Source organism: Papaver somniferum, chromosome 9 (genome assembly GCF_003573695.1).
Source record: "Papaver somniferum cultivar HN1 chromosome 9, ASM357369v1, whole genome shotgun sequence".
Taxonomy (NCBI): domain Eukaryota; kingdom Viridiplantae; phylum Streptophyta; class Magnoliopsida; order Ranunculales; family Papaveraceae; genus Papaver; species Papaver somniferum.
The window spans coordinates 150176620-150191878 of NC_039366.1; positions in this window are offsets into that span (position 1 = coordinate 150176620).

A 15259-nucleotide genomic window follows, 5' to 3' on the forward strand; every position below is an offset into this window, starting at 1 on the left:
AATCTTCGAAACCAGGAAAGCGGAGAAATCACAAATCTTAGCAGACTTCTTGGCAGACCTACCTCTGAATGACGAAGCTGAGATAGACGACATCCCAGGAATGGAGGAAGACAAGCCGGAACCAGAGGATCTCTTGGAACCACGGAACTCACGAAGGTGGGAGATATTCGTAGATGGCTCCTCCAACGGAGAAGGCGCAGGTATATGGATCGTGATAACAACCCATACTGGAGACCGAATCATCTATGCATTCAGGTTAGAATTCAAACAATACACTAACAACATCACGGAGTATGAGGCAGTCATACACGACCTACGCTTAGCACAGGAGCTGGGTTTATCAGATGTCTATTTGACTAGTGATTCACAATTGGTCATTAGACAAATAGAGCTCAAATACCAAACTCTGGATCTGATACTATATTCGTATCTAAAGCTAGCACAAGAGCATGCGTCAAAGATCAACAAGGTCACATTCAGACATGTCTGCCAAAAGATAACAGACACGCAGATGCCTTGGAATTTATATCATCAATGCTGAGAGACAGAAACACTACCTCAGTCCAAATTGGGAGAATTTATGAACCTTCCATAGAAGGACTAACCTCCGACACTGAAGAAACCTTATCCGTCCAAACAAGGGCCATAAGGGAAGCAGAAAAAGAAAAAGAAGATGAAGCGATGGGAGATCCAGATAACGAAGCTGGTGAGTTTGATAAAGATCAACCCACGTCAGATGAAAGCAATGAAGACGAAGCCGAGGATGATTGGAGAATCCCAATTCACCAGTACCTTGATAAAGGTACCTTACCCGCAGACGTCAAAGAAGCTCGAAAACTCGAATCAAAGGCAACAATGTACAGCCTACGAGACGGGATACTGTATAGAAGGTCATTTCTTGGACCTTTGATGCGATGTATCTCACAAACCAAAGGTAAAAGGGTACTGCATGATATACACATCGAAGAAGCTGGAAATCATAGCGGAAGAAGGTCTTTGGCAATCAAATCCAAAATACAAGGATACTATTGGCTAAGCATGGAAGAAGATGCGAATAATGTATCAAGGCGTTGTGAAAGATGCCAACGCTATGCTAGGAAGATTAAAGCGCCAGCGACGGAGTTTAACTCGGTCATCAACCCGTGGCCATTCGCCAAATGGGGAGTTGACATTGTTGGACCCTTGATAGAGTGGACATCAAAAAGAAGATACCTTATCGTAGCTACGGATCATTTCACCAAATGGGCGGAAGCAAGGGCTTTGTCTAGGATTAGGGACACATATGTATTTAAATTCGTGTTCGAGCAAATCATCTGCAGGTTCGGAATACCAACCGCCATAGTCTCTGACAATGGCAAACAGTTGGAAGGAAAGAACATAGACATGCTCTCCAACACCTTAAATATTCAGAAAAACAAGTCTACTCCGATATATCCTAAGAGCAATGGACAAGTGGAGGCCACTAATAAGACGATAGCAATGAACTTAAAAAAGAAGCTGGGGGCATACAAGAAAAGATGGTGCGAGCAGCTGCACAATATCCTTTGGGCCTACCGTACTACTAGAAGGGCAGCCACGGGAGAAACTCCGTTCTTACTAACCTACGGAGCCGAAGCAGTCATCCCAACGGAGATAATACTGCCAACAACGAAGACAGAGGCATGGGAAAAGAATCTGACAACAAATCTTATGCTGGAAAATCTTGATGACCTTGAAGAAAGGCGGGAAGTAGCTCTGAAAAGGATAGTAAACTACCAACGAAGGATGGATCGTGAATACAACAAACGGGTAATTCCTAGAAACTTTGTGGTCGAAGAATACGTACTACGTCAAATACCACCATATCAAAGGAAGAAAGAGTGGGGGAAGCTAGCTCCGACATGGGACGGACCCTACATTATACACGATATTGCGGGAAAGGGTTCATACTACTTAAGAAATCTCAAAGGGAAAGTATTGCAACACCCTTGGAACGCAATGTATGTAAAGAAGTATTACCCGTAAGAGAATGGTTATCACTTAGAAGAAGAAGGGAAGGGGCAATATCCCGCCATGCTCTATCCCTGATCAAAGGTATTACAAACCAAATTAATTAATGAAAGAAAGAAACTTTTTGCTAATAAAGAGTGCATGTTGATTAAATACAAATTGGGTTAGAAAAGACACCCTCCGTCAGAATTGACGATGAGGCAAGGCACGGCATAACTGCGCATATGTCAATCTAGGATCCTAAGGGAAAATGAATCCCACTGAAAGGCAAATAATGAGCAATATATCCCACAAAGAGAGATACCTTATCGAAGTAAAGCAACAATCGCGCTGAACGCGTAGGGTTACAGGAAAATTATGACCCACGTAGGAGCCCTCGCCACCACGGTACCTTCTGGCCAAAGGATACTTAGGTAGGATGATGAATGTTCCACCAAAGGTTAAAAACACCTTAGCACCTTGTGATGACTCGAATGTGCAAACAATTAGACATAATATGTCTATATACATATATAATAATAAAGGTACTAAAATAAGTACTACCAAAATAAAACTAACACATCTCAAAGTTGCAGATGACGAAGGTTCAGAAAATAACGAAGCATTGTTTCAAAGAAAGGAGACAACAAAGGCCCCTCAGCTGGGGGCACAATACATCAAAGGAGTTCGGTTGAAAACAAGGTCAGCATAGCACAATCAAGGGTAAGGAAGTCGAGGGAAGACAACACCCTCAGCTTGGAGCTCAGCCTCCGCAAAAGCATTATTAATATAGTCAATGGCAGAACGCTTGAACTGCGCCTCCATTTGGGAAGCTTGCGCCGCTAGGTCCGAAGTCGATTTCTGACAAAGCTTCCTAATCTGAGCGCTAAGCTGATCATTAGATTGCTGAAGCGCCTCAGCTTTAAACTTAGCAGTAACATCAAACTGGCGAGATATCTCTAGCTGAGATATCTAGCCCTCAAGTCGGTTAATCTTGGCGTTAGCACCCACCAACTGCTCTTGGAACCTGCAGACACAAAGGGTATCAGCAACAAGAACAAGGAGCTAAAGATACAAAGGATGCTACGGAAAAAATAATTGTCCTAAGATACCTTCGGCATGACTAAGGGACTCTTCTAAACTATATTGAGCCTCAGCAAGGTCTACCTGAGCCGCATCAAGGTCTTCCACAAGGGTATCCCTTTCCGTCCGAAGATCATCAACATCTATCCGAAGCGAAGCATTCTCGGAGGATAAAACTTGGTGCACATTCTCTAACTCTTCAAACCTTTTTACTAAGGATGCTTGAGACATGGAAGAAGGCATGGAGCTGGCATCAATAAGTTTGTTCTTAAGAGAACAGACCTCGGAAGTTAAAACATTACGCTCTGTAGTAACCTTAGCTAAAGAAGCACAAGCAGCTTCAAAATCGACATGATATTTCTTGCGAATAATTTCTTGGGCAGAGAGACGCTTCTCGACTAAGGCAATATCCTCCTTTTGCTTTAAAATGAGACTCTCCTTACAGCAAAGGGTTTCGCCACACTCCTCACGAAGCGAAGCCATCTGCTTCACAAAGTCTGCATTATGAGCGGACTCAAGGGAAAGCTGGGCCTCATAATGAACAGTTACGTTCATTATCCTATCAAACTTCTTTTGATAATACCAAACATCGGAGGTTAACTTGGCCACTTGATCTCGAAGACATATAAGTTCAGAAGATTTGCGACCATCCTTGGCAACCTTAGCAACATTATTAGCTCCCTCAAGAGCCAATAAACAAGCTTCCAGAGATCTCTGGGTTTTCCTCAGATCATCCTCCAACGAAGATATCTTAGCAGCAGAAGTAGCATCACTCGACGAAGGATGCTGAGCAACGACAAGAGCATACTATTGACGAGCACGTTCCAGCAGGTCACTAAAATGAGTGCATTTATCCCTATAAACCTTGAATAAGGTATAACCAACATCGATCTTCTTGCAAAGCTGCAAACAAAGGAGTATAAGGACGGACGAAGGATCAGATTAAGAAGAAAAACGATAAGGTAAGAATCACCTACTGAGAACGCTGAAAGACGGGGGAGGAAGTTAACGTAGGTATCCATGAAAGCCTCCATCTCTTGGATGCTACCCCTACGGATCTCACCAAAGCTCTGACTGGAGCGGAGACAATCAGGATCAAAGAACAAATCTTTGGCAACACGATACTGGGCAGATAACACGTCCAGCTGTGAAGCTATCTCAAAAGAACTATCAAGATGATGATGATCAAATCCAACAGAAAAGAGACCCTTGGAATCCCGCAGTATGGCCTCAAGAATAGCGTCATCGGAACTACCCAAGCTCAAGCTCTCCGGCAACCTACCATGGCTAGATTCAGCGGCAACACCCTCATTTGTTTGAATACGAACAAGGGGCACGACTGCTGAACCCTCACCACGACGAAGAGATGGCATGGTGGAAGAGCTAGGAACAGAAAGAGGAGCTTGAGAGCCGCCCAAATCCATGTCACCGACAGAAGGAAGATTACCCAGTCCGGTCCAATCTGGTGACGAAGGTGGGGGTCCAACAAATTTGCTAGAGGGGGCAATAGAAACAGACCGAGCACTCCATAGTGAACCAGGAACAACATTGAAGGAGAAGCTGGCTAGTGAAATCAAAACCTTCTTCTTCTGCTGAGAATCTGAGCTAGCAACCCTCGCCGTGGGGGTAAAAACCTTCACAAACGAACCACTTGATTGAAGGGAGGTAGCAGGAGACGAAGGGAGACTCTTAGAAGCCACAACAGCAGCTCCAGCAGCAGCAGGAATAGCGGGAAAATCTTTGCTAGGAGCATAAAACGAAGGCATATTCAAGGATAACGTAGGTGCAGGGGCTTGAACGCTAACAGGCTCTACTAGCTGAGCAACAGTACCAACAAGAAGGTTCTCACCCTCAACTGAAGCAGCTCGGACGGGGCTAGGGTTATCTTTGGCAAAATCCTCTTCAATATCATCCAAATGAGGACTAAGGCCAGTATCCTCGATATCCTCCATGTCTTCGTCACTGGGTCCCTCACCAGCAGCCTTGGGATCATCATCCAAAGCATCAAGATCAATCACGGTCTTCAACTTACCCTTCCTCTGGGAAGATTGTAAAGAAACACATGCATCAGCTAAGAATCGGGACAAGGTACTAAGGAACTTACAAGCACAAAGGTATGGTAATGATCCTTACCTCCGCAGGCATTTCAACCAAAGCCTTTCTCTTCCTAGTCCTTGTGGCCACAGAATTACCAGCAGAGCCTGGAGCAGTCCCAGCAGAAGAAGCAGGTGCAGACTTCAAAAGAAGACCATCAGAACAAAGATATCAAAGCAGATAAAGATATCTAAGGAGATAAATATATCTAAGAAGACGAATATATTAACAGCAAAGGTACCTTGTGAGAAGCAGCAGGACAAAAAAATCCAAGGCTGATACCCATCATACTTCTCAGGCAAAGAACGAGCTGAACGAGGGACTGAGGGGTCCGCAGTGGTGAAACCATAAGCCCAAGGATCAACCACACGAAGAGGATTACGAGCCCAAAGATCATCATGATCAAGACGAATGCGGTCAGACTTTGGCAAAGGCAGCCTAGAAGAATAAGGGATGGTAGTCAAACCAGTCTTATCAATCTCCTCCAGCAAGCGAAGGCTATTACCCTCCCTAATCTGCCTAGCAGTAACATGAATACGACGAGGACCAACACTCCAAAGAAGAAGGTTGCTTTTTTGAATAGCATCAGCATACGTAGCATTGAAGTTGGCAGGGGTATAGTCCTCCTGCTTAGATCTCCCTTCAGCAAAGGGGTCATAAGACTTCAAAGTAGTCTTTCCCTTGCTACGATACCAGCTTTCACGAAGGGCACGCCAGTAATTACCAGTATACTGGTAAATTCCTCGGACCTGAGTCTTGTTTTCCGGGTCATCCCTGGTGGACAAGACGTCATAATAGAAAGGATCCTTTCTAGTATACAGAGGAATAAGCATACCTGCGTCCAATTGGCCAACGCTAATCAAAAGATTATTCTCATCATAAGGGAAATCCCGAATGTGAGACTCAGTGAGAACATCAGGTCCATTGACGAAAAAAATCTCGAATTTATGAAGGAGAAAAGACTTGGTGATCTCATCAATAGACAAATGAGCAAAGCTGTCCTTGTCACGCAGTTGGAGCCTCTAAAGATCATAGTGAGGAGGAGGAGGTGGAAGATCCTCGATAAAAAATTCCTCCTCAGCGACCATAGCCACCTCAGTACCAGTAGGCACCTTAGAATCCTCAGGAGGAGGAGATGGTGTAGCATCAAGATGATCCATTCGCGGAGGAAGATCAGTCGACGAAGATATCTTTGGACCCTTACGCGTAGGTTTATTTGGAAGCCTCATGATTCTTAACACCAGCAGGAAGAACATCTCCATCAACAATGGCAGAAGAAGATTGCAATTCATTCAAAAGTGAATTGGAGGCAAAAACCCGACGAACTTTGGGCATGGGTTTCACTTAACCAACCAAAGGGGACAGTCTAAACATATCATGGGGGAAAATCAAAAACCTTTGATCACATGATCAAAGTTGCAGGCGAAGAAATATCATACCAAAACCATCATCAAAAATCAAAATGGAACAAAACCCAAGTTCCCATACAGCGTAAAAAAGCAAAAGAAAGCAGGAATTCTCACATGCAAGCATAATAAGCAACATCAATAAATCTCCTAATCCGACAACGATACAACAGGGGCAAGCATGGAGAAAATCAAGACCAAATACGGGTATCACTTACTTGTATGATCGACACAGTGGATCCAAAGAACGTGGAGAATCGAAGGAAAAAGGGGAGCAGTTAACAACAAAAGAGTATCTCAATAAAAGGGATAGAGAGCGACAGTTCGAAGAAGAAGAGGAAAGGGAGTTAATAAAATTCCCTTCTCTTTGTTCCCCTATTATAGGCATCTGTAAAATCCAAAAAATTTGGATGTACCGAAATTCAAGGGGAAGTTATTGCATGAATGGACATGTAGGGACCACCCAATCAGTATGTGCAAAATTGGCGGTGTAACGGAAGTTTTCTTCCACTTCTACCAAACGGTAGAAGATGAAAGAAAAGGGGCTAACTGTGGATACCAATATTCTGTGGAGCATGTGTCACGATCTTAGTGGCCGCATATATACCTAACTGTGTATCCTTCGCTAAACAGAGAAGCCTGAGTAACAAGGGATACCTCCGCAGATCTATTTTATCTCATCCCAAGAAAGAAGGCGTGAACTGTCAAGATAAGGAAGGAAAAAGCCTAGTCTATATAGAGTCAGCTGGCGAGGGGACAAAGGTAGATGACGCATCCAATCAGCATTAAATGCTTAAATCTCTTATCTACACGCATGAATCTAGGCACGTGGAGAGAGAAAGCGTGGCAGAACCCGATTGGCGGAAGCTGGCGGTGAACGAAGGTACAACATGTACTAAGGTTGGGTAGTTCCCGAAGGAACGTGGGCCAGCTGAGGTGGCGAAATATAACTGGAGAAAGTACACGGTGGACAAAGGTACCATTGGTACGAAAGGCATATCAGCAGATGATGGACCCAGAGGTAGCAAAGATATACCTGGAGCAAGAGGAGCTATAAATATCAAGCTTAACCAACAAACTAAGGGCATTTAAGATCTAGGAGAGAAAATATATAGTCTTAAGCTTATACCTCTTTAATGTTTAGAACTTAAGTATTTACTTCCACTTGAGTTCTCTCTACTACTTTGGGAAGCATTTAAGATCTTTGTAACCACCACAACTTAATACAAAAACAAGCACTCATTACCCCGTGGATGTAGACAAATGTAGAACCACGTAAATCTCTGGTGTCTCATGATAACTTAGAAGCTTTTACATTATACTTGTGTTCTTCTTTGTTGTTGTGATCTTAGATATAATTTATTACTTGGCAATATCGGTTCAACGGAGGTATCAATACTACTTAGTATCAGATCCTCGGAGCTGTATACATTACGTAAACTACGGGAAAACGAGTAGTCATAGCTGGAATTTAGGTTACCAAATGGTAGTAATGGCGCCTAGCAACTTTGTTTTAAATTAGGGTTCGGCATGCCGAAACCCTGATTAGCGCCCCCTACTAGAATCGTTGTAGAATTCTCGTACAAACTCGGATTTTGACGGTATGCCCCTCCATCTGATCGGAAAAGAATTCCCTATCTCCTTACGAGGGAATATTTAGGTTTTGAGCTCTCTTAGGAGGTGAATACGACCCGACAGTGAAACTCAGGAAGAATTCAGGAGGGATGTTGCGGGCACGTGGAATGATATCGACTGGCTTCAGTTCCGTGGAAGGATGACGACTGACTTCAGTTCCGTGGAAGGATGACGACCGGATTCAGTTCCGTGGAAATATGGGAACTGGTTTTGGAACTTCGGCTACCAAACGGTGGTGATGACGCCTGACAACTTTGTCGAAATCAAGGTTTGGGATGCTGAAACCCTAATTAGCGCTCCTTACTAAAATCGTTGTAGAATTCTCGTACGAACTCGGATTTTGACGATCCGCCCCTCCATCTGACCGGAAAAGAATTTCCTATCTCCCAACGAGGGAATATTTAGGTTTTGAGCTCTTTTAGAAGGTGAAAACGGCCCGACAGTGAAACTCAGGAAGAATTCAGGAGGGATGTTGCGGGCCCTGGGTAACATAGTCGCGCCGAGTCATCTATTCCCGTTCATGGAGCAAGAAGGAAACTTTATTCTGTGCAAACTCTAGAAACTCCATCCGTATGAAAAGAGGTATTGACCTTCTTCTTTTTTCTGTCGCTCGTCCGGATCCGTGCTTTCATCTGCAGTGTCTCTCCAGTGGATTCCAAAATTTAACAAACTCCATTGCATTCTTGGGACGGATGGATGTGGTTGCGTTGTCGGTCCATCCTTGATTTTAGGTTGTTCAGTGCCTGGACCTTCTGATCGCGATGACAGTATGTTGTGGATGCTTGTATGGTCGAAATCTTCCGGAGCCACTGGAGGAAATAGATGAGTTGGGAGACGTTTCGTTACCGACGTGCTGCTATCAAGTCTTCAAGGACTTTGTTCCAAGAGACATCCTTCGAACCATCTTCTGAATCTTGGACTATCGTATAGAATGAGATGCGGTGAGCAGTCCCCATTTATATTTCTGTTAGATCCGATGGCACGGCCGAACATGTGAATGTATCTTTGTGGCGTGCTTTTGGAGTCTTCGATGCACATGTACAACTTTGTGTTGAAAAATTCCCGTGGTTCGTAAAACTTCGACAGTGATGATGTTGAAATCAGAAATAACCTGGTTGAGGGGAGTGAAAGCGTCCCATGCTGGTATTCCTCAAGTGTAGCCTACTTTAATTGCATCGTCTTGACTCCACGTCCACGGGGTTTGATACAAGCTTATTGTATTCTTTTGGATGCGACGCTGGGATGCTCAGAATATAACATAGATGAAATATTCTGGATAGCAAAGAGGTAGAAATGAGAGAGTTATGTTGTTTATCATGGCTTCCTCTATTTCTTCAAGAAAATGTTTCAGCCGCGTTTCTGGAGTTATCTCATGAGTTTTTGATGGTCGTCGAGTGCGATGAGCAGTCTCCAGTCGCATTTTTCTTTAGTTTCTGAAGTTGTTTTCCTCTAATCAGGCTTGGGGTCCTCCTCGGCCTCGTAAAGTGTTGAAGGCGTCTTCTAGACAGAAAGATGATGATATTCTTGCGCTGCACCCTTGAAGAGTTGATGACCTTGTTGTGGCTATGGAATTTTGGTTGAATGTGTCTTCTGAGCTTTGACAGTGAAGGGATTCCGTGTATATCCTCAGTACCCAAGTATGGTTTACATGTTTTCATCTTTGTAGCGATTGCTGATGTGGTGAAGCTCTGGCTGGTATCAACAAATGAGTGGTAACAGTTCTTGGTAGAAGATGTAATCAGAAGAGACTACATTGTCGTGGTAACAAAGTAGGTTGGTTAGAATTGTATGGGCATCCATGGAAGTAAAAGGATTGGATGGATGCGTAAGCGAGCAAACTGTCAATGATCATGAGTTTTGGCGGGATGGATCAAAAGGCGGTCATGACTAAGAAGATTGGTTGGCTGCAATCATGATCCTTGACATGGGGAGCATGGTGGTACGACCCTTTGCAGGAAGGAGTGGCGGCCCCGGTACGATCCTTGGCAGGAGGAAGCGGCATCGAGGCGGCTTCGGCTCTTGGAGAGGATGTTGAAACTTAAGAAGCCAAACGATGAAGCTTCGGCTTTGATCCTGGAGCATCTTATGAAGAGAATGCTGAAGCGGAGCGGCGGATGAAGTGAACATTGAAGCGGAGCCGCTGCTGGAGGACGTTGAAGCGGAGAGGCTGCGTCAATCAGTATGCTGCCAAACTGGACACCCTTCAAGCGAACAGTGGTTAGGAGTCCCCAGTTCCATCTATCGTGCTTTCCAAGAGAGGTAGGGGTTTGGGAACGACTTCTTGAATGGAAATAGCTGTTTTCCTGACACAACGCGGTTGAGGGATGCAAATATGTCTTGACGCTGCGCCTTGGTAAAATATAAAATCTCTCATAAATGTTCCACCATAGACTGCACAATTTTGTGGGCGAAGTCCCCCGAAATCATGCATCTCCTGACGGGAAGAGAGCCTTTGTGAACTCAGGGGGGTTGCTGATCTCCTTGCCTCGATTTTGGATAAGTCGTTCCTGATCTCTACGTGTGATGAAATTGGATTGTTGATTCCCTTCTACTGAGCGTTCAAGATTAACACTGGAAGGATGGAAGCTGCTGGCGCTAGAAAGATGAAAGCTGTTAACGCTGGATGGATGCAAGCCGTCAGCGCTGGAAGGGATGCCAGCTGCTGGCGCTGGAAAGATGCAAGTTGTTGGACCTAGATCAGCTTGGCATGGGCGCTGGCTTGGCAAGGTGCTAACTTGGCATGCCGCTGGCTTGGCATGGAGCGGTAGCAATAAAGTGGGAAAGCATATTCCAGGTATGTACTCCAACGTTTCTCTTTCAATTTGTTTTCTTGTGTTGGTGCAAACCCTAGACATAGGTATGCCTTCCATAAATCTCTAGAAATATTGTTCTTCTGAACTGGTGTAAACCCTAGCCGTAGGTATGCCTTCCATAAATCTGTAGAAATATTTTTCTTCTGAACTAGTGTAAACCCTAGCCGTAGGTATGCCTTTCATAAACTTGTAGAAATAATTCATCATAAACAATTCCTCTTCGAATATCACCGTAGTAACGTCGGCTACCTCATGAATAGTGACGGGTAATCATTATTATGCAAAGTGGGTACGTACGGGTAGGTGACTGATTCCACGAAGAACCGAGCATTAGGGTTTTCCTTTTTTTTTTGTAAGTCAAACAAAGCGCATGGTTTATGGTTTGATTTTCTGGATTTTTGGGTTAATAGACAAGTGTTACCTATGAGGGTTTTAGATTATTATTCGGGATGAACTGTTTTAGGATGATTCCGTTTTTGGTTATGATTGTAACTGACACAAACATCTCAAGGAAGATATGGAACCGTGAACATTGTGTGTCGGTAGATGACATGGGATGAAACATAACATGGCTATCGGTTTTATCATTCCCGTGAAAACTTGAAATAGTAAAACATGTATTTTGTCTAGGCAAGACTTACTCGGTTTTTTGGATCTGCTAACGAAAAATGAGTCGGGTGCAAGTCTGAGTTTTGTGGGAAGCACCTCGATTGTGGAAAGTCCCCAGTCGTCCCTGAGTCACTTGATAATCGAGTCATCGATCCCTGGGCGGATCGTTTGCTTTTAACCTCTGGGAAGTCCCCAGTCGCCCCTTACGGTGCCATGACTGGTAATCGGGTCGTCTGGTAACTGAGTCGTCGATCCCTAAGCGGATCGTATCGGGCCGTCTGGTAGTTGAGTCGTCGATCCCTGAGCGGATCATTTGCCTCTACCGTCCTGACGTATGGATCGAAGTATGGGATCAAGGATTGAAAATTGACATTGTAACCGAAAGATCAATCTCCCACTGTGGTCGCCAATTATTTGAGGGTGAAAACGGTTTCTGCTGATTTTGGTAATTTCGGGGGTGTGGGTGAGAAACGAATTTAAACCCTAAACAATGTACTGCAAGGGAGTACTTTAGATTCGAGAGATCAATCTGTCCAAATCCGGCCTAAACCAAGAAATGGTCGTTCCAGACTTGCTTCAGTCACTAAGTGAAGGAGAAGGGTTGGTTTTGGGGAGGGAAGCGAAGAAAGTGTTGAGACCAGAATAGTTGATTCTGGAAGAGTAGTTGTTTTCTACGACTTGTATCAGAAAGTGGGAAGCTAACAGATGGAAAGCTAGCAAATGTTTTCTGAGTGTTGTATGCTCCTGACCTGAAATTGTTGTTCGGTGGAAATAGGTAATGCCTATTTATACAAGTCGAAGTGAAACGTACTCTGGTCTCATTAAGAAATGGAAAACGGGTGAGTAAATGGGAGGAGGTGGCAACCGGTAACGCCTGGAATTGATGTTCCATAAAAGAAAGCGTTTCACCATTACTCCCTGTATTTACTAACCGCCTCATCCTTATGATACTTTCTTATAACGGGTGTAGTGTATGCCGCACGCTGTAAACCGCCAAACCAATACCCAATGAGCATCCCCCAGTTTCTGACATGCGTTGATGTCTCGAGTGTTTTCATGGAAAGCATGTAGCATGTTGTTGTCGTCTGGCAAGTCGATCTTGGGAGACTTGCCGGCTCGGTGACCTTCGACGGTCGAAATTTTGCATCTTAAGAGGAAAGGTAGCCGTTGATTATTGTGACCCTTCTTTTGGTAGCCAGTGGCATGAAAGCCTGCTCGGTATGGCTTTAATATGGCCTGGTTTAGGCGCGGACAAAGGTTAGGGTTTTGGCTTTGTTTAGGAGCGACCAAACTAGGGACAAAAGTTGCCATGCGTTAGCTGGTAACCTTGGACGGATAAGATCTGCATTTTATGAAAAGGTGGTCGTTGATCGTTGCAGGCCTTCGTTTTGGCATCCGCATAGGGAAGGCCGGTATGGCGTGGCGCGGCAAGGTGGTTGGCATGCCATTAGCACATGTGGCATGGCATTCCTTGGCACGGTTTGGCGTGGCCAAAACTAGGGTTTGGGGCCAAAGGTTACCGTGCGTTGTTTGGCAACCTTTGACTGCTAGGATTTGCATCTAGGATTGAATGGTGGTCGTTGATCGTCGCACGCCTTCGTTTTGGTAGCCGCACAGGGAAGGCCGGCATGGTAGGGCCAAGGAAAATGACGCGGACGACTTGGCATAGTGGGGCCAAGGGTTTGGACGGCTTGACATGGTGGGGACAAGGCAGAATGGTGCGAACGGCTTGGCATAGTGGGGCCAAGGCAGAATGGTGCGGGCGGCTTGTCATAGTGGGGCCAAGTCAGAATGGTGCGGATGGCTTGGCATAGTGGGGCCAAGGGTTTGGAAGGCTTGGCATGGTGGGGCCAAGGCAGAATGGTACAGATGGCTTGTATAGTGGGGACAAGGGTTTGGACGGCTTGGCATGGTGGGGCCAAGGGTTTGGCATGCCATTGGCGCATGGTGCGGCCAGCATGGCTAGGGCCAAGGGTTTGGCATGCCATTGGCGCATGGTGCGGCCAGCATGGCTGGCGTGGTTTTCTATTGGCACAGTGGTGCGGCTGGCATGGTTGGCATGCCTTGGCGCGAAGATGTGGCTGGCATGGTTTTCCATTGGCACAGTGGTGCGGCTGGCATGCCTTGGCGCGTAGATGTGGATGGCATGGTTCGCCATTGGCACAGTGGTGCGGCTGGCATGGTTGGCATGCCTTGGCGCGGAGAAGTGGCTGGCATGGTTGGACATTGGCACAGTGGTGCGGCTGGCATGGTTGGCATGCCTTGGCGCGGAGATGTGGCTGGCATGGTTTTTCATTGGCACAGTGGTGCAGCTGGCATGGTTGGCATGCCTTGGCGCGGAGACGTGGCTGGCATGGTTTGACATTGGCACGATGGTGCGGCTGGCATGGTTGGCATGCCTTGGCGCGGAGACGTGGCTGGCATGGTTTGTTATTGGCACGGTGGCGTGAGAATTAGGGTTTGGTATGTACGAAGATGATGTCGGTCAATACTAAGGGTTCTGCCGTGGAACATGACACATGTATAAAAAAAAGGTACCCTGGTAATTCTTACGTAGGCATGCTGATTGATTCAATAAATACGCTAGTAGTCATAGTGACGTCATGTCAGATGTGCGGTTTTACGATTTTAACCCTAAACTAAAAAACACCATCAACACTAGGGTTTATGAGTGATTCTTATATTGATTTGGGAGGCCAACTAGATCAGTATATTAATTGTTCTATTGCTAGTGGAAGTTATGAGATAATTAATCGTTTATTAACTCTCCACACAAGTAGAAATCACGAGACCTTACAGAGGGATTTTGTGTAGCAATCGTGTGTGAAGATAACACCAACAAGTAAACCTTGAGCTTAGAGTTTAACTACTGGGATCAACCTAATTCACAAAGCTTAAAGTGTTCGATTGGATTACACCTTGAGTGAGCTACTACTTGGTGGTTCAGTTGAATAGAATCTGATATTGGAGTGCTTCTGTATCCGTGGTAAAAGGAGTTTTGGGGATAACACTGAGCTACCTGTTATTCCACGGTTGGTGATGAATGGTTCTTATGAACAATAGATAAGTATATTAATCCAGTTATCTTGGTAACGGCGAAGGATTCCTTGATCATATTTCTTTTATTATTATCTTTTTATTAATATTAAAACTAAATCCCCCCTTTGTTATTTTACTTTATCTTGCTGATCAAATAACCCATCAATTACACAGCTCTATGTGGGAACGATATCTTACTACCGCTATATTACCAGTTAATTAGTGGGAAATATATTTAATAATTTGTTGAGCCTACGATAGCCCATACATTAACCAAACTCTATAGGATTGCTAGCAAGTAATTACGGAATTAACGTTTGTGTAATTTACTTTAAATTATAATAAGAATAATTATAATTGCGGAAAACAAAAGTAAATGGCACACCAAGATTTTGTTAACGATAGCAGATTAGGCCCATTTAGCACAAAATAAGCCAAGACAATCAAAGGCCCATTACAAAAGATGAAAACTGAGAAAGAATTTTCAGTATACAAAAAAATATCTATGTAAATCTGAAATAAACCTCATCTTCATTCTCCAGTCTTCAAAGAAGTTGAGGCTTTGTATCATAGTAAAGAATAACTCCCCTACTTAATCCAGCACCCTTCTTT